Source organism: Manduca sexta, chromosome 14, assembly GCF_014839805.1.
Source record: "Manduca sexta isolate Smith_Timp_Sample1 chromosome 14, JHU_Msex_v1.0, whole genome shotgun sequence".
NCBI lineage: Eukaryota > Metazoa > Arthropoda > Insecta > Lepidoptera > Sphingidae > Manduca > Manduca sexta.
In genome coordinates, this window is record NC_051128.1 from 12,558,015 (window position 1) to 12,585,109 (window position 27,095).

The 27,095-nt window shown below is 36.4% G+C and overlaps 1 protein-coding gene across 1 annotated transcript in view; it reads right to left on the reverse strand.

Annotated features, from left to right (window-relative positions):
- LOC115445259 (formin-like protein) overlaps positions 1-27,095 on the reverse strand; it is a 101,133-nt gene that overhangs the window by 72,869 nt on the left and 1,169 nt on the right.

Genomic DNA, 27,095 nt, shown 5'->3' on the forward strand with positions numbered 1-27,095 from the left:
GTAGTACAGCAAAGACTGCCTCGCTCAGATCACTCGAACAACTAAGACTAGCATTTAGTTCCTATAACATGACAAAGCATAACACAGTCCACGAACGAGCGCTGTAAACAAATTTCGCAACGTCTGAGTCACATGACGGCCCGGTACGACCGGCGACCCGCTTGCAACACAAAGGGCACACGAACACGATTGATCTATTGTAACACATTAACACTGTAACTGATCATTTTTGTTGGTCACGACGACGCACGTTCGGTAAGGTAATGGACCAGTAACGCGAGATGTGAAGATTAGTAAGAGATTTTTTTTTTATAGTAGCTCAGTAAAGTGGCTTCACTGTACCTCATCAGCTGTTCATCATTAAGCGAAGTGAAGTCTATAGAGTGCTGACCGACTAAAGATTTGGTTTTAGCGTGAATCATAGTAGGTTCTAGACCAGAGGTTCCCAAACATATTACCACATAAACCCTTTTCATAATTTTGCTGGTTCCGGTAGAGCTTAACCACTTAAGAATTGTGGACGCCCATTTTTTGGTCACACCAACGTAAACCAAGTCTCCATTGGACCCCTGGAGGTCCACTTGCACTACTTTGGAAATCAATGCTCTAGACAGATTTAGCACTACACTAATGTATAAAAAAACCTCGCCATGTCGTGTTGTGATAAAATATGAACTTATTTTTTGTTTTGATAATGTTAATTTTAAAACGAAGAGTTAGTCGACCAACCATCCTCAGGCAGTTTTTATTTTACTGGTCAGACTATATACAGCTGATCCCGGAACGCAACACACCTACGTGGGCCGCTATGGCGGGTTTTAACACCTTGTGTACGGTGGTCGCTATTCGGGCGGATATGAAATATATCCGACCAGCAAATAACAAATAGCAACACGTTTCGACAAATTCCAATACAACCATTAAAACCGAATACAACTTAATTGAACAGAGCCAGAGACAAGATTGTAAACCGGCAGTTAGGTTTAAAATTAGACTTCTATTTACGGACAATCTGTTGCGTGTAAATAACATTTTGCGTAGTAAACGATTGATGTAACACGGCGTTATTTATACGATTTGCGATAAATACGTTCGTCATTATGACAGTATCATTCAATAGAAGAGCGCTGTCACACTGAGAACGATGCAGCGAAATAAGGCCATAGTCCCACTCAGAAGTATGTTAGTAAGAAGTATATAAGTAATTTGAGGAAGAGATTCGTCACACTGTGAACGTTAAGCGAAATAAAGCAACAGTCCCACTCAGATGTATATTAGTAAGAAGTTTATAAGTAACTTGAAGAAGAGAGCTGTCCCACTGAGGATGATGCAACGAAATAAAGCCATAGTCCCACTGAGAAGTATATTAGTTAGAAATATATAAGTAACTTGAAGAAGAGCGCTGTTACACTGAGAATGTTAAGCGACATAAGGCCACAGTCCCACTAAGGAGTGTGAATAGTAACTTGATAAACAACATTTTATTTAGTAAATTATTAATTACTATAACTGTAACATCACCAACCAGAAATATCGGATAAACTCCAAAATTCACATTCTAACGAAACAATCAGTCATATCCTTCAATTACAATCAACAAACATTACTAATCAAGACAATATAAAACATGTGATTCCGAGGAATCAATCATTCATACATCAATTGTACTATATTCCGCGAAACACAAGTCGCTTGTCGATTCAACCGATGATTCGAATTCATTAACAATCATTACTACGTACGTGACTATGCGGGGAATAGTCGGTTGTAGAGAGCCTCTTTTTGCAAGATATTGGTACTGGGGACCAATCAGCACATTCATGTAACATTATCTTTATACTAGCTCTACTAATACTACTTAGAAAATCAACTATAGTTATTTACTTTAAAGACTATTTTTCAATAGAAACTATTAAAGTTTAATTGAGAAAATTGAATTGGTACATTTATATTTGTTTAAGGTACATTAACGCTGGTCTGTTTGATAATTATATTATGATTTATATGTTTTATGGCAACACTCTCTCTCTTCCTATCACGGGCTGCCGGTAAGCACACACAATTATGCAGCTCATTATAAAATTATCCAAATACAGAAGAAGAGTAATCGGTCATAGTGGTTTTGTTAACAGAGCACCTGATGTATGTGATCTCCAACGCCCAAATATACACACACAATGCTAGAATAATCATGGTTGTGTTGCCGGACTTAAAAAACGAATAGGTGAAACTCCAGAAATCTCATTCACTTCCCGTTGGTTTTTTCCAATACATTAGTACTGATCTCACTGGCCCAATTATCCTGCCGACAAAGATGTCTACAGTATGACTACCAAGTATAAAAATAAAATCCACATTTAAAACCGGAAAATTATTAACTTTGTAGTCAACGTATGAAGGTCAGATTATATTTAGTATGAAAACATTAATCATGAAGGAAACGCTTGTTTCCTTGTAACAACAATGGCACAGTTAACGTAACGCGACTCGCAACTATAAATAATTAGATTGTAGGTGTATAACTGGCTAGTTGTAAAGTCTAGAAGGTTAAAAAATGCATATCAACTGAGACACGCTACGTATCTAAACAACTAGACTCGAGATTAATGGACAATAATAATCATTTTAGTTTTTGAAAATAATAACAGGTGACAGCCTGTAAGTAAAACAGCACTGCAGTAATTACTTATTGTTTCATGTAACAATACATGTATCGCACTTTTAATAAAATAATGACCTATTTCAAAATTGTTAATTTGTGGCAGTCGTCGGAAAACTAATTTTAAACCAAGCTACCACTTTTTTTTTAAGTTGCTATAAAATTGAGCTTATTAAAGATATGTAAAAAATTAAACCTATAGCATGAAAAAAAAGGGAAAAAACTAAAAGGTCGCAAACAGAAACTGTCTGCAATGGGTCATTAAATTTATTAAGAATGCGATTTATGGTGTATGTGTTGTAGGTTGTCAAAATAAATAAATTGTGCATAGCTGAATTTTTACAGAAAAGACAGATGTAGGAAACCGCGAGCAAAAGGTAGTATGGAAGATAAAAACTGTCCCCTACCCCCCATATCTAACAACATAAATCATGTCAGAACGTAACAAGCGACACTGAATCAGATCACGCGGCGCTGCACACTACCGCCTATTATTGGTAACAACCCAAACGACATCCTGCTTACAGAACAATCTCGAAAGACAGATAGATGCCTAGCAGACGACTATATCAATCGAAGTCAACTGCAGAAACTGCACCGGAGCTCTACACTGCAAGAAGCCGCTGTGACGTGAAGAAGCGATATTACATGTCTTTGTCTAACACGGCTAGAAGTCACTGCACCTAATATTAAGTATAGTAAAGATGCAAGAAAATGTCAATTAGTACAGGTTACATCTCCTGATGAGGGACATAATGGCCTCTTGCCAGCATGCCTTATTAATTCGTCACGTTCCCCTTAAAGGATCCAATATCAAAGAGGCCTTAGAATGCCTAGTCCAGGGATGGCGAACTGTTATTGCTTAACGTGCTATTATTTAAAAAAATAATATGTCTGTAATGTGCCATCCAGGGCCGGCCTTATCTATCTGAGTGCCCTTTTCGAAAAAAAGTAGAAGATTCTCAATTTGACTGAATTTTTTTAATGTTTGTTACCTCAGAACTTTTTTCTGGGTGAACCGATTTTGATGAATCTTTTTTTAGCGACCTATTTTATGTTCGAACAAAATTTTCAGTTGGGATATTATAGGCGTGCCCGAATTATTTTGTCACGTGCCATCATTGTCACGCATGCCAATGGGTCGCCATCCCTGGCCTAGTCATTACACTGGCTAAAACGCTCTTCAAAAACCAAGAGTAAAGCTACATTGCTTGGAGACAAACACAAAGTTTTGATACCTGTTCGCAATATAACAACGAATGTGTTGTTTGTGATCGGTGTCACGTGAGACAGGACATGACCTATAATGTGACACGGTATGAGCAGTTCATACTAATAGCTGGTGTTCGCTATAAACTAAAAAATATAGAGATACAAGTCCTTTCTTCAGTGTTTAAGCATCAATATCTTTTGCAAAATGTTTTTCTCTAAATTAGTTTTCTTAAAAATAAAACACCTTGAATTACAAAGTATTGTTTGATATTCTACTGCGCTCGCCATCCTGAGACATGAGATGTTAAGTCTTATTATGTCCAGTAGTAACACTGGCTACAATGTTCCTCAAACCGGAACACAACAGTGACTACACACTACTGCTTGGCGGCAGAAATAGACATTGCGGTGATACTTACCCAGGCGAACTCTCACATATGAACGACCTGCCACCAGAGTTATCTGATTATTAAGTGTCATATTCTAGCTACTATCTAGCTCCAAGTAACATTATCTGCAATGTTTCCTTTAAAATCTTTACACACAGCTAATAATCAAGTATCAACTTGCAAGCAACAAGCTAATATCTTACTATGAAACTAGCAAATATACTGCCGAGATGAATGTCCACAGGTTCAAAACCCAAGAGCACCTCTGACTTTTCTAAAGTTATGTGAGTATACTTTAAGAATTTTCGCTTGGTCGGTGAAGGACAACATCGTGAGGAAACCTGCATACCTGAGAAGTTCTCAATTACAATTATGAGGATATCTGAAGCCTGCCAAACAGCACTAGACCAGCGTGATGGACAGTATATAACACAGGGCTGATATTATTATTTATTTATTTATATTCGTCATCAAGCCTCGCAATTCATGATATAAAGATGTCACAATACTCCGACACGGTCCGACAATCACAAAACAAAGTGCATATTGCCATACAGCCATTGCATCACAATCGAGCATCAGACACGCCATTGTCTCCGGATCTCCGGTTGCGAAACGCGAGGATGTCAAATATGATTTGATACGTCTGTACGACATGAGCCAGTGTGGATGGAATTCTGCCTTTCGAAATAGAACATATCTGTTTAAAAACTTAGCAAGCAAGCAAGTTGTGGTGTAACAAGTTCATCGTTTCAGATATCAGCAAGCAATGGGGTTGTGGTGTATTTCACATGTTCATGGTTTCTTTTGGAAGTTTTATAGTAAACGTACTACTACTGGATAGATTTTAATAAAAATTTTAATACAAATATATTAAGTCTTGAATTAACTTAGAAATAAAGCCGAAAAAGTCTTAAACGAGAGCAGAGCCACGAAAAACATCTAATATAGAAATAAATGAGACAGCATTAACCACTGCCCTGAAATAGTAGCAAATACTATTTTGAATTACTTATACTAATACGAATTTCGAATAACTTACGTATGTCTTAAAACGAATCTCTCACACAGATTTTGTTCTTAACAACATCTTTGTATTTTTTTCATCCAGCTTCTATCCAATAATAGTTCCTCCGTTACATCATTAGACCAAAACGTTTCTCCCTAGCTTTTTTCAAACGCGACGGGCAGACGACGCAAAAAGTGCACCACAACATTAGCGAGTCTGCGAGCGACACGCGCGACATTCAATCTATACAAGTGGACAAAAAGAATTTTTCTGTCGTAGAAAACTATTCAATGTGCAACGCATTGGACATGGTTATATCGTAAGGAACCAACCTTCAACTTTGGCAAAATTGTATTTCCAAATCGTTTGTTTATTACTGGTATCATACCAACGTCTAATAGCATTAACAAGACAAGTCAAAGCGAAGGTATAGAAACGTACGTTAATGCGCCAACGACATAAGGTATTAATTGACAATATCGATTTTGGTTTTAATTTCGCGAAGTATCTTTACGCATTATTTATTGTAATTAAAGAGCCTTACTTTATTGTGGCTTTAGAATTGTACACTAAATGCGCCAGAACTGAAAGATAATATTAAAGATGTCGAAATAAAACTAGTTATCGGATTTTATTGTGGTTTCTGATATTTTCATTTATCTCGACATTTTGAAGACTTTGCAGCTTTCATGGTTAGGAGGCGGACTGATATTAAAGATGAAATGCGAGAACTGAAGTATGGTTCCTTACGGTATGACTGCGTCGTATTGATTGAACGCTTTGTAAGGGCAGACGGATGACTGTGATTACTGGCTGTCCGGAAAGGATGCGTGATTTTATTACCGAAGGGTCTTATTGGGAAGAGGGATTTATCTTATAATAGGTCCATATATCTTATTTTATTTATATAGAAGACAATAATGGCATTTGATTTCTACTTCAGTTGAAAATTCCAACATGTTATACCAATTTCCTTAATGTCAGCCATTCACATTATATTTGACTAACGGTTACTTTCTTGTCAAAAACGCTGCAGAAACACAAGTCAATGAAACATACATAAAACAATAAGCTTCAAAGAAAGACAGGAAACGTGCCGAAGTTGTACCATGTGCCCGATGACGTCACAACATGGCCGCGCGCAGTCAGCTGTCCAGACCGAGGAGATGCTGAGATAAGCGATCGACGGGACTATTATGAATGCAGGTTGGGGTTGTCAACAGCTTGCATGGATTCTTTTGGTACGGAATTTAAAGTTTTAAAAAGTCGTAAACGTCGTTGACGATAATTGGAATTTTAAGTATTAAAGCTCTCTTGGCGCCTTCTAAGCGGCATAAGGTTGTGGTTATGACCAATGCAGCATTGTGTGGTATTATAGATTCACTGTAGCATATCTAGCGGCAATTAAAATACACATAAAAATAGTTGAATATTGGTCCCTAAAAATTACATAGAAATTATAATCAATAATCTTCAAATATACAAGAACAACCTGCGTCCGTATATACACATAATTTATTTGCTTTATTATTATATAAGTAACAAATCTCTAATGACGCTTTATAAGAACGAAACTTTTGGCAGTCGCAAGCGACAAAACATTTTAATCCGAAATTTCGTAATCCCATCGTAGAAATGTCACCACAGAACAATGGCACCCAAACTTTTACAGATTAAAGTTTATATAATTTTATGTCGTATCTAAAATTGTTACAAATATAAATGTACGGTTTTTTACAATATTATTGACCATTTAAATATATTGGGCTCCTCGACACTCTTCATTATAATGACGGCCTGTTTTACTTAATACATACAGCAGTGAAACTTTAAAGAAATTACACGAATCCCTTAGAATAAGTCAATGTTTGGTATACATAGTTTTTCACCGTGTATGTAGTGGTCGCTATCCATACAAATATCGCATACCTTCTCGCCATTTATAAACACAATCATTCCAGAAATAGTGCAATACCAATGCCCACAATATTTGGCCATAAGCGTATAAGAAACAGCGCGGCACAATCACCGCCAGGAAACGCTCCCATTTCTAACCGACCAACATTTCCTTTGCAACGCGCTTACTTACAGATGCTGCGTTGTCTATTTATCATTCTAAATCAAGTCCACTGTACGATCTATAACTACTGGGCAAGGGAGATCTCATTTTAAATTGATATTACACTTTCTATGGGTATACCCTTTTTTCATTTGATTTTAAATGTCAGTTAATAAATTGCTTCTTCTTCGAGGACCGCAATGTTTCCCTAGTGTTTAGGGGAAGAAGGTAATAGCCATATCGATATATTTGAACTTTTTTATCACTAAGGGATTATTTGCCAAGATTTTCTTTAAGTGTTACGGTTGTGACGTCAGACAACGCGTCGCCAAAGCTAAGCCGCGAATTGACATTCCCCTGCTACCAAACTTTGCAGCCATGTAGTGGGGAGTGCACCTATAAAAGCTATGTTATTTGTAGATCAATTCTGTCGTATTAAACAGTAAGAAACGAAACTCTGCCCGATTTTTATTTCATCAGTTTCACAAACCATAATCTATATTCCGTAGAGATTCTAAGCTTCCTGCCCAATGATAAAAGAAGTATAGAGGATGGGTAATATGGTCACGTGACATGCGGCACATTTCATGAACAAAATGGTGCCGACTCCGCCCCTTACAATAGTGATATGCTAGTACCGAAAATTTTGTATCGACATCGAAGAATTAAGAGAGACAAACAAGCCCCAAAAAGATCAAATACGAAAGGGATTAGGAACTACCATAATATAAATATAACAAATCATAATGTAAACAAACAAACTGAAACTGATTTATAAGTAACAATTGTTAAACAAAGCAGTACCTGTTGTGACAAACATCCAGTTGTGTTTGATCTATATTTGTATGTTGCACTATTCCTTGCTAAAAATTTAAGTTACAGATTAAGATATTTATTTAATACATGATAAATGGAATAAGATAGCGTAGCCAGCAATTATTTGGTTGGTTTTATTTTATTTTATTATTATGCTCTTTGATCGAGAAACATAACTATGGTTCAGCAAACTAAAATCAATGACCGTAAAAATGGTGGTTAAGATAATCAATTATAATAATTATTTGCAATAACAACAATATGATTATGTATCTATTTCCGTGCATGCAAAGGTTGCTCGAAACATAAGACCGCCAATTGTAAAAATATATCTTACATTTCATCTTTATGTTGTTTCTTTTATGTTTATCTATTCTTTTATGTAACAATTCTAATTTTATTCATAGCAATATATTAAAGTAATATTACTACTTATTAGGTGAAGTATAATAATCATTACTATTTTACTTATCGCGAATATTGTTGGAAAACAGTTATCTTTACTCGCGTTAATTAAACGTGTGGTTTATGCATATCTTCTCAAAATGTAAAGAAATATGTATTTGGTGTAGGATTCCAATCACGTCGCTCAATATTCTCAATTCATTTTGCCTTGGTTTTTAAATTTTTTGGTTATCTTAAAAAATATTCTAATTTCACTTAGTTTGTCCTTCTGAATAATACAATATTGATGTGTGCTCTAACATTCTTTCAAAGACAAAAACCGTAACTGATAAACGGGCGTCTGTTAAAATATCGATATCAATAATTTCTAAACAAATCCACCCACCCATCCCTAAGCTCGTGTGTAAACAAACATAATGATTTTAATGTGTATAAATCACGCCTAAAAGGGTCCAAAGCTTAACAAACCAGATCCACATATCATTTTAATTGATAAAAACACATCCAAAAAGTAAATATACAAAGATATTTGCTAATTTTCGGTAAAAACAGTTACTAACCTATGAAAAGATATTTCGGGGTCTTTCTTGCGTGAATTCGATTTGCATCCTTTCACACAACACTGAGTCATTTTCGAAACTTAACAAATACACTAATAAACACACTGAACAATTGAGAATATGATTATATTACTTTAAATTCAATATTTATGAAGATTTGTTTACATCGTCTGACACTACATGTACCTGCCGACTGCCCAGCATAAAATGGCGTTTCTGCCGCAAGGCGGTCCCAGTGTGTTGAAGTAAACGAAATAGTGCCATATGCGAAGAAAGCAATTATTTTTGTCTTTTTTTGTTGCGTTCCAAATAAGCTTTGAGTAAAAGAGATAGACATATATATTGACAATTCTGCGTCGATTTCCCTAACATAAATATAACTTATTCATATAGCTAACTTTTGAGGCCTGTCCTCTTTATATTTAGTCATTGTTCCTGCCATACCGCGTCGGAACATCAATACCGATTGGGAACCGCTGTCTCGTATAATGTACGCAACCTCATTTTTTTCCATGGACATTTAGCTGCATGGCGGGCGTTTGACATTTTCACCAAATCGACACCGATGTGCATCGACCATGACTGATGGAAAAACACAAACGGAAGTGTATGTAGTATATAGTTCATGTGCATTTCGCACATATTTGTATGGAGTTGTATATGCTAATGTATTAGTAAGCTTTTATATTTTTATACCGCTGAATGAGGAGAGATCTCGCTCTTCTGTTCATAAGCGCCATAACTAAAAGTTGCTACAGCATCCTGGTGTTTGAATTATAATGGCTTTTCTTGGTTCATACCGTGAGACGTGACTAGCTTAATTTCATGTCCGCTGGTTACTCTGAGTTTAATGTTCCTAACCTGTTATATTGCCTCTACAGTTCCACTGATCAGTCTTCAAAATATTGAAATGGACGCCACTACTAATTAAAACCATTTCATTATACACACTTGTTTTTAGAAACCAATTCGAAAGATATTAACAGATAGGCAAATTAAGAAGAAATAACATACAAAGATATCAAAGTGCAAGATGTATACAAATTCGGTATGGGTCGGAGTCATCGACCTCCGTGAGACGAGTACTATGGCCGCTATCTGCGTGGTTATCGAAGATGCGCGTGACGTCATCGCTGGCAGACCGTAGTGCCGCCGACACACGACGCCAGTCAAGCCGCCCAGCATCAACGGTCAGCCGCTATCCTTGTTTATAAGTTACGTCACTGGCCAGTTATTTCGTATTCGAAAAAGGAATGTTGTTAATCAAGCATGCGTATTAAGTTATACTATTGACCAGTTTTAGAATATTTGAAAAGGGAATGTTTGAGAATACGTAATCACAGCTTATAAGGCAGGACATTTATGCAATAGCTTGAGTAAATGAGAAAGTTAAAGGTGTTATTGTGTAGTTCTACTGAGATGTTATGGCATATCTATGTACCTAATACTGTATGTTAAACAGAGTTCCAAAAATATATAGACGGACATTGAGAAGATTGTGACACGAAAATTATCGCTCATGCAATGCTTACTCAATCTACCATTGATTTTGTATTTAAAATATTACATTAAAAATGTATAAGTATTTTAAATCAGTTAAAATTCAAGCTCAGCTCTAAGATATCTCTGCCTTCCCCTTTGAGTATAAAAACATATATCGTAAGTAAATATAAGATATAGTTCCCACTAGCTAACGTGCCACGATTTGTAATCGTAACACCAACTGACGTCGTGTGCACCGACCGTTACAAACACAAGAGCACATAATACAAACTAAGTAATGAATGAACGCACATTCTGTTAATGGTTTCAAATAATTCATCATCTTAGTAACGTAAAGGCGAAAGTTTTGATGTTTGTGTGTGTGTGTGTGTGTGTATTAATAAGTAATATTAATTTGATATTTTGAACTTGAAATACTAATATCTGTGGGTTTAGATAAAAGTTCGATGATAGGAAAGGTTTTTAACCGACTTCAAAAAAAGGAGGAGGTTCTCCTGTATTTTTTTTATGTTTGTTATTATTATACTTAGAAGAATTATAGGCCGATTTCTGACAGCGGTAAGTACTAAATAGCCACTCCATGTCAAAATATGTCACTTGAAAAATACGTCCTGAAATTTGTCAATAATTTATACAAATGCTAAATGTCAAAATAATTTTATATTATATAATAATAATAATTCGAATCAGGACTACGTTTCACCATTCGTTCAGTATTCGCACTGTAGAAACTATCGAAATGATTACATACTTTTGCCTTTTATTTTATTTCTCGTTTTCAAAGGCCCCTTTATTCGAGTATTATTTGCCATTGGCCTTTTATACCATCCGTTCTAGCGATTTTCGATAACAGATAACAAAACTTAAACCGCTTTCAAAAACCACTAAGTAAAAAAGGATTTAATATACTAGTTACCAATTTTTTATAGCGGCGACAGCCTAGTTGGGTGTGGAACGGACTGCTAAGACGAATGTCCGCAGGTTCAAATCCCAAGGGCACACACCTCTGACTTTTCTAAAATCATGTGTGTATTCTTTGTGAATTTATCGTTCGCTGTAACGGTGAAGGAAAACATCGTGAGGAAACCTGCACATCTGAGAAGTTCTCTATAGGAATTTCGAAGGTCTGTAAAGTCTACCAATCCGCACTAGGCCAGCGTGGTAGACTAAGGCCTAATCCCTCTCAGTAGTAGAGGAGGCCCGTGCTCAGCAGTGGGCAAGTATATAATACAGGGCTGATATTATTATAATTATTATTACCAATATAGGAATCGGAGTCTCAAAAAAAACACGTCGAATTGACAACCTCCTCTTTTTTAAGTCGGTTAAAAAAGCATAGAAAAAAGTATTGCAATAAATTATGACCAATAACATTTTGATTATATTTCCAATAAACCACGTAAAGCAGTTGGTCCTGCGCCTGATCTCTCTCCGGTCATGTCGGATTGTCGTCTCACCGGACTATGAGAGTGAAGGAACAGAGAGTGCACCTGTGTATTCACACATTGATGCACTATAATATCTCTTGCGTACTTGTCTGATATCCGTTAAAAATAACCGCCATGTCCGAAATTCGATTAGGAAGGAATCAATCACCTTTCCAATACTCCCAGCGTCAAAATCAGATGGACGTCCATGCACCCACCACTTCCGCAAGCTTCAACAATCAAGCGAATACTCAGGCCAACCAAGCACACTTGATATGGTACAAAACGCACGTTTCACTACTGCCGCCGACGCGTGGCCAATTTCACGGTGACCGCCGATGCAAACGGACCGTGGCCGCTGCTATTATAATATAGGTATCTAGATCCTAGGTCTATACTAGAAGCGTACTGAGATTTCCAGAACTAGCAAAGACTGATTTTCGTTCGGGTTACTATGATTAGGATTTTAATTTCTGCACTGTACTATATCGCTTTAAGCGTCTATCAAATTCGCAACCTTACGGTCAAATCCTCGATTCTTGCCTACACAGAGAGAATTGGAATTATTTCCAATGGCCGGATGCCTCCCAGCTTCTCGATACTAAAACGACAAAGTAGATACTAATCTATTAGCATTATCCAAGCTGACAAATAGAACCGATTGTTCTTATGCCTTATGACTACCGCCCACCCTTCGTGGGGGGGGGGGGGGAGCGGCTATGTTGGGGTCATCGTGACTCACGACCCTGCGTTGCTACGCCCGGATTTGATGACGACCTTCAGGCGATCGCCGGGCTGAGTCCCTAACCTATATACGACGCACGGCATACTAACTAAAACTCCGCGGTTGCCCTCTCCGGCGCATCAGGAACGGCTGTGGGCTTCCTCCGACGGAAGCGTCTAAGTCCTCGTCCGCAGCCGCACCTGCACGGCTCCGCCTGGTGCTGGCGGTCGTACCGTGCAGCTACGCCGCCGAGGCAATCTCCCGCATTAATTAATAATTCACAGTTAGGTTCAAAAAGTTATTGTCGACTCTGCGATACCATCAATCTGATAAACAATTCCCACGGCTGTCTACTACATCTTACCCATATAAACAAATAGAGCTCAACGTGCTCCGAAATTGAAATGCTAAAGAAACTTTTTTAATATCACACTTCGAAATTCAAACGTTGCGCGAACTGAATTTTATGAGCATTATTGCAATATGAGAGAATAGTCAGAAAAAAACATACAAAATAGTATTTGCATTTTGAAAGGATGATTAACTTATATTGTTTTAAAAATAAAACATTATATTGTACAATTAGTTAGACCAAATGCAATGAAAAAGTATAAACTTAATAACATTTTCTTTTATAAAATTCAAATGTTAGCTGGTGCTTGTAATATTCTTGATTGAAAATAGGTTTATAAATAAAAAATGCATGTAAACATAGTGTTTATAATAAGAAATTGCTCGTTGATACTATAGTACAAATGATCCAAATTTGTTAAAAGCTCAATAAAGTTTCAATCCGCATATAAACAAGCATGTCAAATTTATTGCACTGTATACTCTAAAAAGCATAATGGGACAGTCACCTTATTTACCCAAATTTTTTTTTAATCGTAATTACTACGCAAGCATCTGAATTAAATCGTGTATCTCACCAAAGCATGACCTTGACACAAAATACCCGATTATCATTTTGTACGGGCACATTGAAGTGATTCCACTGCACCTGATAGCAAGTTGAGTCGATAGAGTATCGATTGACGAGAGACAATCACCACACACCATCACGCATTTATCCTCGAAAGGGTATGCAGAGGTGCAACCAGGGCACCCACTTTTCGCCGAGTGTGTTCCGTTCCAGGATGTGATATAGGGCGAGCCTATCGCCATATCGGGCACAAATTCCAGACTCCGGGCTGATACCGAGCAGAAAAACCCAAATATCACTGCCCGACCCGGGATTCGAACCCAGGACCTCAGTGCGCTGCCGTACCGCGCATGTAATACAACTACGCCACCGAGGCAGTCACAATACACAGAGTACAGTCACAGTACACAATTATGCCATAAACGAAATCGTACTAGTATTCTCCAAATCGTAGATTCTTCAACGACCTTGATCCGCATAATATTTGGGGGTTAAGTAATGAGCATAATGATATAATGAGCGACCTTCGCGTTGCCGTCACGGTCACGAGCACGCAGTCCGCCCGCGGTGGGAAATGGCTTAACGAGTTAACAGCTCGCATTGTTTTTGTATATTATGTCTGAGATAGAAATGTCTGTGTGATTGAATATTGTGTGCATATAGCTTCAACTTAACTCATAGTATTTTACTGAAAATAATAATGTATTTCGCACGTAGTGTGCACTTTATTGGTCAAATATCTTAGAAATATTTGCCTTTTATGATCTCTACTAATATAAAACTGAAGATTTGATTTGAATGCGCTAATCTCAGGAAAACTTAACCGAATTTGATTTTTATTCACTAATAGAAAGCCACATTCCTCTTATGGGCTACCTTTTATGCCGGAAAAACTTTTCCACGCGGGCAGGGCACCAGGCAAAAGCTAGTATTACATATAAGGTTCACACAAAATTTTAAATGATAAAGACCTAAGGCTACTCAATTTGCACCATAAAGACTATAATTTCATAATTCATTTTGTACACAATTACAGATTATACAGCAAGCTAGTGTTTAACAGTATCTAGGTTAGGTTTCACTCGTTATCAAGCTTATCATGTCCGGCTATTGTTGGGTAAAGTGTAAGCCGCTCCTAGATCGCAATGCGAGTAAAGAAATTCAATAGAGAAATATCGGTCTAGGTGAATAGCACCATGGAATCATAATGATTCCGTTTAAAATTCTTCTTCGTATTTCTCAAGGTCACATTGTAGAGGTTTGAATAGAAAATGCGGTCTAAAGACGAACTAGATCATTGAATTTTATCTAAAAAGAAATATAATATTATCGGAATATAGTTTTGTACCCGACAATTGTTAGGCAAGCGCCTTGATTGCAGAACCGAGTTATTTATAAGCAATTATCTGTAATTACACCGAATTACAAGTCATTGCATCATGGCATTAGCATATAAAAATGCTTGGAAATGAAATGTAACCTGGTATAGCAGACTTAATCTAGCACACCCACTAGGCAGGGAAAAGGGACGTTTTAAATGCCACCACACCATGACTAAGTTAGGAATGAATCTAGACATATATTTAATTAATTTCCTCTTCTACCATTGAACAACGGGGAAAGTCTGACTGACAATGAATTTCCTCAGTTCTGATGATGATGTGGAATGACGCGTGGTTCTCTTATTTGAATTCATTGACGTATATTCTATAGACACGAACGTCCTTCTAAACTATTTGTTCAAAATGTGAATTAAAATGACAGCCACAAGCTGTCAATAGTGACCATTCTAAAGTCAGTTTGAATGGATTGCAGTTCAATTCAGTTGAACACAGTGAATGTTCGGAACGCCAAATCTAGTACCTAGTACATATATATCTATGTTTGAATTGCTTTACCCGATTCTGAGAAAGAAACAAAAGAAAGAAATGTTTGACCAAACATGACCAAGACCAAACCCTATTTGATCAAACATTTTCTTAGCACGCCAAATCACAATACTGAATTTTAACTTAATACTCCTTAATGATTTCTTATGTTTACGCGAATGTTAGACATTGAAATAAAAACTAAAAACTATTTAAACGGATTTTATCGCGATTTTAATACTCCTTGTTTTGCGCTCCGCAAACCGCGCCTCTATCATTTCATTCAAATATTTATCATTATAATAAGGTTTGCAGTACATATAAAGCACACGCAAGGTCGCAACATTTTCGCGTGTTTCCCTTGCGCTGACTCAACCTTTCAATGTCATACATTAAAGACGTATAATTAATAAATTTGTTGATACATATGTACCCAATTATATTAATACCAAGTGCTTTGTCATTTCGTAATTAACAAGAGAGAAATAAAACTTATTTATACCAAACCAGAACCGATCAAAGATTAGAAAGAACTATAGAATTTAAATGACTGTATAAAAGCTTAATATTAGCGATGGCACAAATGTCTTCATATGCTTTTTGGGTCAATTATAAAGTCTATCTTTGTTTTATGCCCCAGATTTAGACTAGACTCTTGGAAGTCCTATTCTTGAATGACTAGTCTTTAATAGAATACACAAAGCGATGCCCTTACAAAGCGGGCTGGGAAATGTTTTTTTATAACGGTGCATGGGGTAGTTTGGTAGAAATGTTTGGATTTTTGTGTTATGTAAACGTAGAAACTTCTAAATGGATTCGTACGTGGTACACAGATACATCAAGTCCATTCAACTATATCTAAGAAAAGAATACAGTACAACTTTTACTCCGAGAAATTTTGTTAAAGCAAGCGAAGCCGCGAACAATATCTATTAATATTAAGATCAACATAAACACAAAGACACTCAAATCAATCAACATAACCAAATCGATACGCCAAACCCTACCGAACTACACAATTATAAACCCAAATAGCTATAAAAGCGTTGTCAGAGTCAAAAATACACACGATCGCATAATCCCGAGTCAAGTCTTAAGACATATGTGCGTTAAAACCGATCCAAATACGGCGCTCGTCTATTCCCGGCCGCAGTCGAGTTATGCTCTTGTTGTGTCTTATTTTTAGTTGTTATACAAGCATTATGTCAGGAACACTGTTATGTAAATGAACGGTACTGGATCGGTGAGTTTGTGGTAGAAGTGCTAGAAGATTGGTATTCGGTAGGTTGGTGTGGGCTGGAATATTGTAATACAGAAACAGCTATGTAACGGCAACAGTGACGAAGGGTCCATATAACTCGATTCTTACCGGCTTCCCTTTTGTATATATAATAAATAATAATATCAGCCCAGTATTATATACTGTCCCACTGTTGGGCAAGGGCCTCCTCTACTACTAAGAGAGATTAGGCCTTAGTCCACCACGCGGCCCTAGTGCGGATTGGTAGACATCACACACCCTCGAATATTCTTATAGAGAATTTCTCAGGTTTCCTCACGATGTTTTCTTTCACCGTTACAGCAAGGGATAATTCACAAAGAATACCCAAATATTTTTATAGAAAAGTAGGAGGTGACTGCCTTTGCGATTTGAACCTGCGGACTTTCTCGGCAATCTGTTCGACAACCAACTAGGCTATCGCCGCTTCCCTTTCGTAATTTTCGTAAAATCCAATTATCACTGGAACGATTTGTAGATCGCGTTTATACATATTATTAGTTTGAGTCGGAATCCCTTTCGGAAAATTTAGCCCTTCGCCACTGAACGGCAATGCTCTTGGTTCTTGTTGTAAGATTACTAGAAGCTTTAAAAATATGTCGTAATTCCTAATAACCCACAGCTTTTTCTAGTTTACCGTTTTTCTGCCATAACACAGTCGACAGATGAACAAGTAAAAAAAGAATATTGCAATGAGGTCTCCAATGTTCAATGTCCTAGAAATAAGTGACTCTGAGGTTTCAAGACTGCTAATTTAGAGAACATTCCTCAAGTCAAAGGTGATATTGAAGGTACTTTCATTGTAATGGTCCCAACTTTTAATAGAAGAAAGATCGTATCATTAAGGTTTATTGAGATGTTACTACGAAATTCTATCTAAATATATACAAAATGTATTGGTTTCGTGTTCTCTCGCATTAGTTGAAACGAGGCTACCGATTTGGATACTAAGTGCGGAGGGCAATTTTGTATCTAGATCGAACCTTTTTCACAAATTACACCATTCATTTTTATTACTAACCAAATTACCAGCAAAATAACAACAGACAAACATAGCTAAGTATAATGTATTTTCTAAGTATATACTAGTAGATACCTATTACTTCTTTTTTAGAAAAGTCATCATCATCATCTCAGCCACAGGAAGTCCACTGCTGAACATAGGCCTCCCCCAAGGATCTCCACGTCGACCTGTTGTTTAGAAAAGTACTATAATCATATATTTGCTTTACATTTGAAAAGTAATTCGTATTTTGTTCTGAAAAGATTAAGAACTTGCTCGCGATTCCTCTTGCGATGATATTTAATTGCTACACATCATTTCTTCCGATGATTCTCCCGCTTTGAAATGCATTCGTTCAGTTATAAAGGAAAATATTAAATTCAAGTGCAACCAGGCTTGTCGGCTTACAAACCGTCAAAGACCTAGACCATTCGAACAAGTCCTGAGTAACGTCAATCAAAACGTCAACATTGTTCACGAAGCGTTCTACGGCTCCATACCATCGGAACATCACAATGCATTGACGTTACATCACCTTTATAAATACGCACTCATGACACACACTATTAAATATATTGCATGTTAGTTCAAATGGATTGGAGTTTGACTAGCTTATGCCTGCGACTTTGCTAACTTGAAACTTTGTCTATAGTAAATCTTTCTTATAAGAGTATTGCTCCCGAATTAAACGGCACCTTTGCAACCGTTTCTCTTGGTCGTTTACTTTTATTAAGGTCATGTCCTTGAAAGGTATTTGTGGCTGAATGTATCATACCTTTCCATTTGATCCGGATTGTATAAGTATATATGCATAAAGGTGGAAAACACTGCAGTTTATTCCAATCTATGGTATATATGATAGTCAACACATACAACAGGGCATCCCCGCTGTATTATTCATCAAATTACCATGTTTAGTGTTTACTTTAAGCAGCGATTACCGTTGTAATTGCTAACGACTGGCGACTAACAACCCACTTGGCGATCTGCCATTATTGTTAGGCATTCTACGATCGTCGTTCTAGGTGTTAAAGGTATGCTGGGATTGTACAATGCGCAGGCGCCGTCGTGGCGACTGGAATAGGATGCGGATGACGAACTGTTTGATCAATCGCGTACCTTTTTGACAGTCGGGCGGCATGAATAGTTTGGTCGTTATAGTGAGTGATCAGGATTATCATGATTAGAATACCGGAGGATTGTGACTTGTGAATCGATGATCCAAAGATTGGAATTAGGGAAGAAGCGAGTACTGAGCCTGCAGTAATAAGGATCACCAGATTTATATTTGCCAAAAGGTTTGCGTGGAGGGTAAATTATCAATTCACATCTTTTTTACTCCATTGCCATCTAATTATTATAATCTATAACTTCCTCAGTTCTTTATTATTTACAATAGATAGTTATAAATTGTCTCTTTCCGATAAAATTCAAAACTTAATAGCTGATTATTGGCAGATACTATGCATTTTTATATAAATCGTCACTTTTCTCCATAACTAACCAGCTGATGAAAAACCTCTTCTTTTGGCATCGTAACATTGCTGTTTGTTTTATTGATACGATAGTCCGTCAAACATTGCGCGAACCTCTACGCTTATCGGTTATACGCAAGTACCGCCACTTGCGACACTATTGCCGTAACGCGACACCGCACACGCAAGCGGATTGACGCCACCACTGACCGCCGCGCCGCATGCGCAGCTATCCATTGATCTCGGCGTACGGTGAACCGTGGAAGACACATTCCCTGGTCGGGCAATTGGTGTGACATTTCGAATGTTATTTTCTTTAACTTAAGTGTCAGTTTCGTTTGCGTCTGTATGAGGAATTATGAGGTATTTCTAATTGGGCATTAATTTCCAACTGATATTTGTGGACACAAATATTTCCTTCTTTAGGTTTCGATCATTTTGTATCTTGATTCGCAAATAGTATGGATCATGGACATTTATAATTTAGAAGCCCCAATTGCTTAAATTAATAACTAACATTAAGAAACATAAGTGACGTTATACTAGCAAGGTTAGTGCTTTGAATTCAGAGCACACGCATCGCGAAAATTACTTAAAAAAACATAGTTGCTAAAATCAAGTTATCAAGAAAATACAAAATCTAAATTTAATATAACCGTTTTATTTTATCTCAGAAATTATTTCCCCTTGCAATGCTTCACAACCGATTACCATAAAATGCTATGCAGGGGCAGTTAACTCAGTTTATCAACCCTATCAAATTCACTTAGGGTTGGCAAGCATACGATAGTCTTATAGCAAAAAGAAAAGAACAATAAAGTCACTTTGAAAAAGGAACTTTAATTAAAGTGCATTATAGTACAAAACCTTTTGAATCATAAGTTTTATAATAGTTTGGACGTATTCAACATTTCCACTTTTGTTAACCCTATCACACATCTGTTTCTGTCATGTGGGTATTGGCGTTTTTTTATCCTCGAGTTCCCATCCGTTGACATCTGGGTCATGTAACAAGACAGTTAAATATGGAAATGATGTATTATTCGAACGAACACATTTCGTTCCTAAAATGTTTATTTCTCTCTCACTTCGATGATTATAATCAACTTCGAAAGGCATAATAGAATTATAAATTCTATATTGGTAAGTCGATTTGTTAGTCGCATTGTTCAGACTTTGGCAAAGACTCCCTTTCCTTCGTTTAATATTCCATTTAGCGCTGACTTTGTCCATATTTCCCTGCTGTTAAACCTCAACTTTCTACATCCTAAGCTGTCTTAACCATCTTTATCTAGTATTTCTAGATTATCAGGTTACAATATATTTGATTAATTTCTCCCTACTTATGTTTATTACATTTACACTTGCTGGTGATAGGATATATTTTATATCCGTCCGGATAGCGACCACCGTACACAAGGTGTTAACATAGTGGCCGACGTAAGTGTATCGCGTTTCGAGATCAGCCTGTGTATATCCTGTAGCAACAGGCCGGCATAATTGTGTCGACTGTTGAGGCGTCATCATCGCTCGTAAATAGACATTCTATTGGACCATTCCACTTACACCCATCTTGTCAGTCGGCATTATATTGGACTCCATTCCACTTACCATCAGATACAGTGGAGTAATTTTGCCTTTGTTCTATAAAAAAGGCATTAAATGTCACCAATCCCTTCAGTACACGAAACATCATCACAGTCGAACAACTGCCCAACCAATTATCGTAATCTCAAACAATATATTACCCAAATCGGAATGTCACATAATTAAACAACAGTTAAGATAGCGAGCGGAATGCACGGGCACAGACCGGCCAGTCTAGACGGTTAATAGAAAACGAGTGTCGGGATTAGACGGAAATTACGATTTTCCATACGAGATATTTATAGAGATGTTGGGCGACATGTTTTGTTTGTACACTAGAGCGGAATTACAATGGTGTCGTGTTTTTATTTTAAAGATGCCAATATTTTCGACTAAAAACATCGTGTCCTAGAGTTCACATTTTAGTACCTTATCGCACCCTTAGAACTGACCTAAGTCAAAATGTATATATTTTCTGATATTGTTTAAAAAAACGGTCTTCCAAAGCGAGCTCTATAATCTAATGACAAGAAAAAGACAAAATGATAGAATAGAAACAGAGATTCTCACTTTCGACGACCGTCCAATTCATTGCCTTCTATATTGCTTACAAATCTTTTTTATTCGTTTTTCACAAATCGTCTTTAAGTTAGGTCACTTTAGTTCTAAGAGTGCGATATAGACAACATATTTGTAATTTGTCCTACTTTAAAACCTAGAATGGTTACTGCATACCAGTATGTGTTCAGAAAGTACGATATCACCAACAGTATGTGCAGAAGAGTGCGCAAAATTGCAGCATAATGGATGTCTCGGAGCGGCGCTGACTGCGGTTAAAAGCACAATACATAGCGACGTGTATGGTGTATTAGGGTTGTCACGCATCCAATTTTGGTGAATTATTTTGATTGAAAAGGTTTCTACTTTTTATTTTATTTTATTCTAACAACTGGATGACAAGTCTCCCTCGATGGTAAGCGGTCACCTAATTACTTGCAGTCCTGTTTGGCAGAAAATACAACAATAGCCAGGAGCACTCTATAAATTTTTATTATTTTTATCATAGACACTTTTAACGAACTCACAGTTTTTTTTTTTGTTATTTTTATTAAATGCTTGACTTTTTAGCTTTCAATAGAAATTATAATTTAGTCTAGTCTATAATATTCAATTCCTTAATCTTAATGTTTTATTCAGAAAGCATCAACAATCCTCCAGACATATAAAGGCTCAATTCTGGGGTAGTCTGCGAGCTAGCGCGCTGTAGTCGAAATTGTAGATGCAATTACTTCCACGGAAGCTTAGCACGAACTTCTACTTAAGGGAAACTTATAGCCTGAATTAGTTAGCTCGTTCGAAGACTCTAGCGTTCTCAGTTCGGTTTTAGAGTTAAGGTATATCGGGACCATGAAAGTCAGACTACTTATGACCACGAGTTGCACAATCTTTATTAAAACCGATTCTCATAAACTATGCGATGCTCACAGAACGTTAGTATAAAAGAAGCGGCATTGTAGTCAGTCTAATTAGAAGACCTGAGAATAATACTAAATATGCCAGTCTCCCAATAATCGAGGATACGGCGTCATGCAGTAGTTTAGAACTTTTATTTTATTTTATACGTGAACTGCAAAGTTGGGTCCAATAAATGAGTTGACTGACCAAAGATTACCCCTCGGCAGTCGACACAATTATGCCGGCCTCTTGGTACCGGGTATGCAAAGGCTGATCCTAGAACGCGACACACTTACATGGGCCTCTGTGGCAGGTTTTAACACTGTATACAGTGGTCACCATCCGGGCAAATATAAAACATATCCTACCACCAGCACAGTCCCCATAAATTATAATGCAAAGTGCCATTATATAGTTTATAGGCATCATACGATCAGGCAAGAGACCTCGTCTCATTCAGTAGCATCAAAAGGACAAAGTGATCGATAACACAGGATAATAATATGATAATAGTATGTTAATACCTCTGCGCAAAGTTGAATATTAACTAGCCATGAATAACAGGTTTGATCTGGTACATGGTTGTTCAAATAATGATTCATAAGAGGCACACATGAGTCAACATGAACTTGGAGACATTATCGTGTTAGATATTTTTTTATTACCCACGCTTGTCTCAAAAACAAAAACATAAAAGCAATATCTCATAATTAGTGACATGTTTTATGATGAGATAAAGAAGTCAAATGTAATATTTTGTTACCAGAGTTGCGTATATGAATAGAAGGACTGATGTCCCAAATCATTTACGTTTTAGTGGTTCCAACTTCTAAATATTAAACATTTCTTGGTTGATATTAATTCTATTAAACTATGTAATTATTAAAAAAAAATCCGTGTTGTGTATTTATGTAAAGCAAAACACTGGCACCCATACAGCATTAAATGATTCAATAATCACATGTAGTTTTATTTTATAATGTATTAAAATATAGAGGAAAGGTAGCGACCATTGTTGGTGTCCATGACCAACTGTATCAATGTAGGGATGTGACATTGAGGTAAGTGAAGAAAATAATTGAAAACAAGAAGATACATTCTGAAAAATTTATATCTCAGAAAAACAAAAACCACCTTGAATCACACCTGACAATCGTACCAAGAACGCAAAACCCGTAACACCTCACGCCTCAGCAATAAGCACCACAATTGCACAATCATCGATATTTACCAACAAATTCGTAATGTAGGCCGCAAGGACACGAGCGTCAACGCTCGGGGAATATAAAACTCGTTGGGATCAACATGTGCATTATATTGGAGTGACGCAAGACCGGTGGACCACCTTGCCGACTGCGACACGACCAGTTAATTGCTATAGTTGCGCTTAAGGCAAGCGCATTGGGTTGTCAACATTTTAATTATATTTAGCGTTGAATTCATGGATATTAACGTAATTTAATTACTGGTGGAAAGGACAGCATTTATTGCATGTATTTCGATAAAAACATCAGTTTAGTCTATAATTTAAACAACAATGGAAACTGATATTGAAAGACAAACGTTGCTATGACGTTCAACAGAAAGATAGTTTAACGTTTCTTAATGAAAATTACCCAACTTTTTTGTACTTGATTAATTATATTAATTTAATCGCATCAATTATTGAGTATTCAAAAATCTCTAATTATAATTAAAATAATCCCAAATAACCACTAAATGAAACTCAATTTAAACCGCTTTCACCAAGTTACCATTGAAACCAATTGTTGATTATCCCATTCATGATTAAGTTGACCCTATTTCAAGAGTCAGAAATGGACCGTGACTCACAAGACTCGTTTCGGGTCATTTGCTCATTAAAAAACTCGACCGACGGCCTTGGTGTAAATGACTCCTTCCTGTTTTTGTCATTTCTTGCAATTTTCGCGACTCGAGACCATTTTTGGACATATTCATTAAATGTTCCTAACCTCTGGCAATGTATACGTCTTAATAAGCAAGATTAATAAAGTGTTCAGAGTATTTATTGCTGTGACCTGGATGTCTTAATGTAAAATCTGCACTGTACATGTGGTGAAGCCGAGTTGTAGGAAATCTTGGGGACATATGCCGCTCCCGATATGGCGTTAAGCTTACATCATGGATCATGATGATGCGGGCGCAGAACCCTAACCATTTTTTTCCTTCTCTTATTTTTTATCCATACGGGCGTGGCAATATGACCACACTGTATCTGATGGTTAGTGAAGTGGTAGCTGGATAGTGTCTAATGACGAGAGATATTTATCCATCGTCAATCGACACAATTATGCAGGCCTGTTTAAAATCATCAAACTGGGGTACCGCGCTTTTGAATCATCTGGTATTATCTGGCATAATGCATACTCGTTTAGAACCTGCCTTTGCCACTAATAGTAGCTTCCTAAAGACCATTCACAGACGAATCTTTAGATTACCCTCTAATGGAATCCTTGACCAACCACCAAAAACACGGGACACTCTCACTATCGTTTGAAAACATGGTTAAATGTCAAGGAGTTAAGACAGTTAATTGTTTAAACGTGTCCAATTAGCGTTATCGTCTTTCGCAAACGCGAGTCAATCATCGTAACCTCCTCGTAATTAAGCGTGAAATTTTTAAACAATGCTAGTTATTCTGATTTATGTTTACGCGAATGTTAGACATCGAAATAAAACTATGTAGTTTTCGGTTTTTACTAGGTTTTTTTAATATTTCAATTTTCTCCCGACGTTTCGAAGACTGTAAGCTTCGAGATCACGAGACGATTATTTCGCAGTTCTATTTTTTCATTCGTGCTTACAGGCTTACACGGTTTCGGAAGGCAAGGGTTTCGCTGTGCGTCATTAGTAAAATTCGTAGGCGAAGAATGCTGCGTTTACCATCATGCAGACCGTTTGCTCGTTTGCCTACTAAGGTAATAACAAACTGTTTAGAAAAAATACGATATTCAAAAATATCTTCCGCGACATCAGCAAAACTTTTAACTATAATAAAAAGTTATATTATGATTTGTGTAGTTCCACAGATGGTGAGCACAGAAATGTCAGTGTTTCAATTGATAGCGTTAAAAATAGAGCGCCACCGCCATGAATGGTTGCTTTGTGAGATAACCGCGCCGCCTGCGCCGGCGCAGCCCCCATACACGATAAACGAGTGTATGATCACATGGAAGACAAACAATCGATGCTGCTTGTTATAGATCCACGTTCATCCTATATTTGTGGTTATTTTGAATAATTTTAGGTTGCTTTAAATATTTCGGAATAACATAATTGAGTAGATATATTATAACAACTTCCAAAAAATGTTTTAACATTCTGATGCAATGGAATCAACATTGTTTGTAAAAACATGTTATTATATTAGTAAAAACCCATGATATACCAGCTTAGTTAAATGTAATAAATTTATATTATTTCTAATTATATGAATGTATTTCATTAAAAAGGCAGTAGAGCTACGCTATCTAATCATATCAATTAATTATGATGGTAGTTATAACTTCACACACATTGTTATTAAATACAAAATTAAATTACAAATTCATTTACATTTAAACATTATACTATGAACAAGATGCAAAAATTTTTTTTAGATATTAATATTGTTTAATCTAGCATAGTGCTAAACATGTTTTGATAAGCTTCAAACATATATATTCAAACAACCTCATTGAGTTAAAATACTTTTTGCTTATTAATTTGTAGGTTTCTAATACTCAGATGATCTATCTACCTTGCTTATAGCAAATTGATTTGATCTTAAAGGTGATCCATCATCTTAAATCCTAAAATAATAATCCTATAAAAATGGGCAAGTATTTCATAAAAAACAAACAACAATAAATGTAACCATTAATTCTCATACGAAAGAAACAAGGAGCCGTAACTGTTTGAATACAAATAGATAAAAACAGGAAGTGAGTCCATTTCTTGTGTTATCACAATGAGTGCGTGCAACGGTTTTGATAACAGCAGGATGGTCTTACACAATACTTACAGGATGCATGTGTCTAGTTTTTTTTTTATCATATATTTCCTTCCGTCTTGATTGGATTGTGTAATTGTTTTGATATGTTTATGCTGTGCAATTAGCTAGGTGGGTTTGAGACATAGTTGGAGTGATTAACAATTTTGTGGAAAACAAATTTAATTAAGTGGGCTTGGAATTTCCAGTATGGAAATAATCATTCTGTCATATCATGGGACAGAAATTAACTTGTCATACTGTGGGAGCATTTGTTACGCCACTACCTACCTCTGAAGGTATTTGTTTAATTTCACATATTATCATTGCAAATATGAATAAATATATTTTGTGCTTAACTGTAATTAATGATGCAGACAGATGTTTCTGTCCTCCATTACTTCACCAAAAGTTTACTTATGCATTTATTAAATTTAAATAACAATAAAATTATGCACATCATATTTTTCATATTCACTGTGCCCTTGAAATTTAAATATTCTTTATTAGAATTGTGATCACAAGTTGTCAACAGTTTAAATTATAATTTATTTCTTCACTTAATTATGTGCATTACATTTTGAATTCAGGCTTGTTTTGAATATTTAGCACTTTTAATGACAGAATAATATGATTCATTCAATTTAATCAGAATTACACAAATATTGACTCTTTAAACAAAATTGCCTGTATTAGTAATTATTAAGAACAAATGAATAAATGTGACATAAATAACATTGACTTAGTAATTT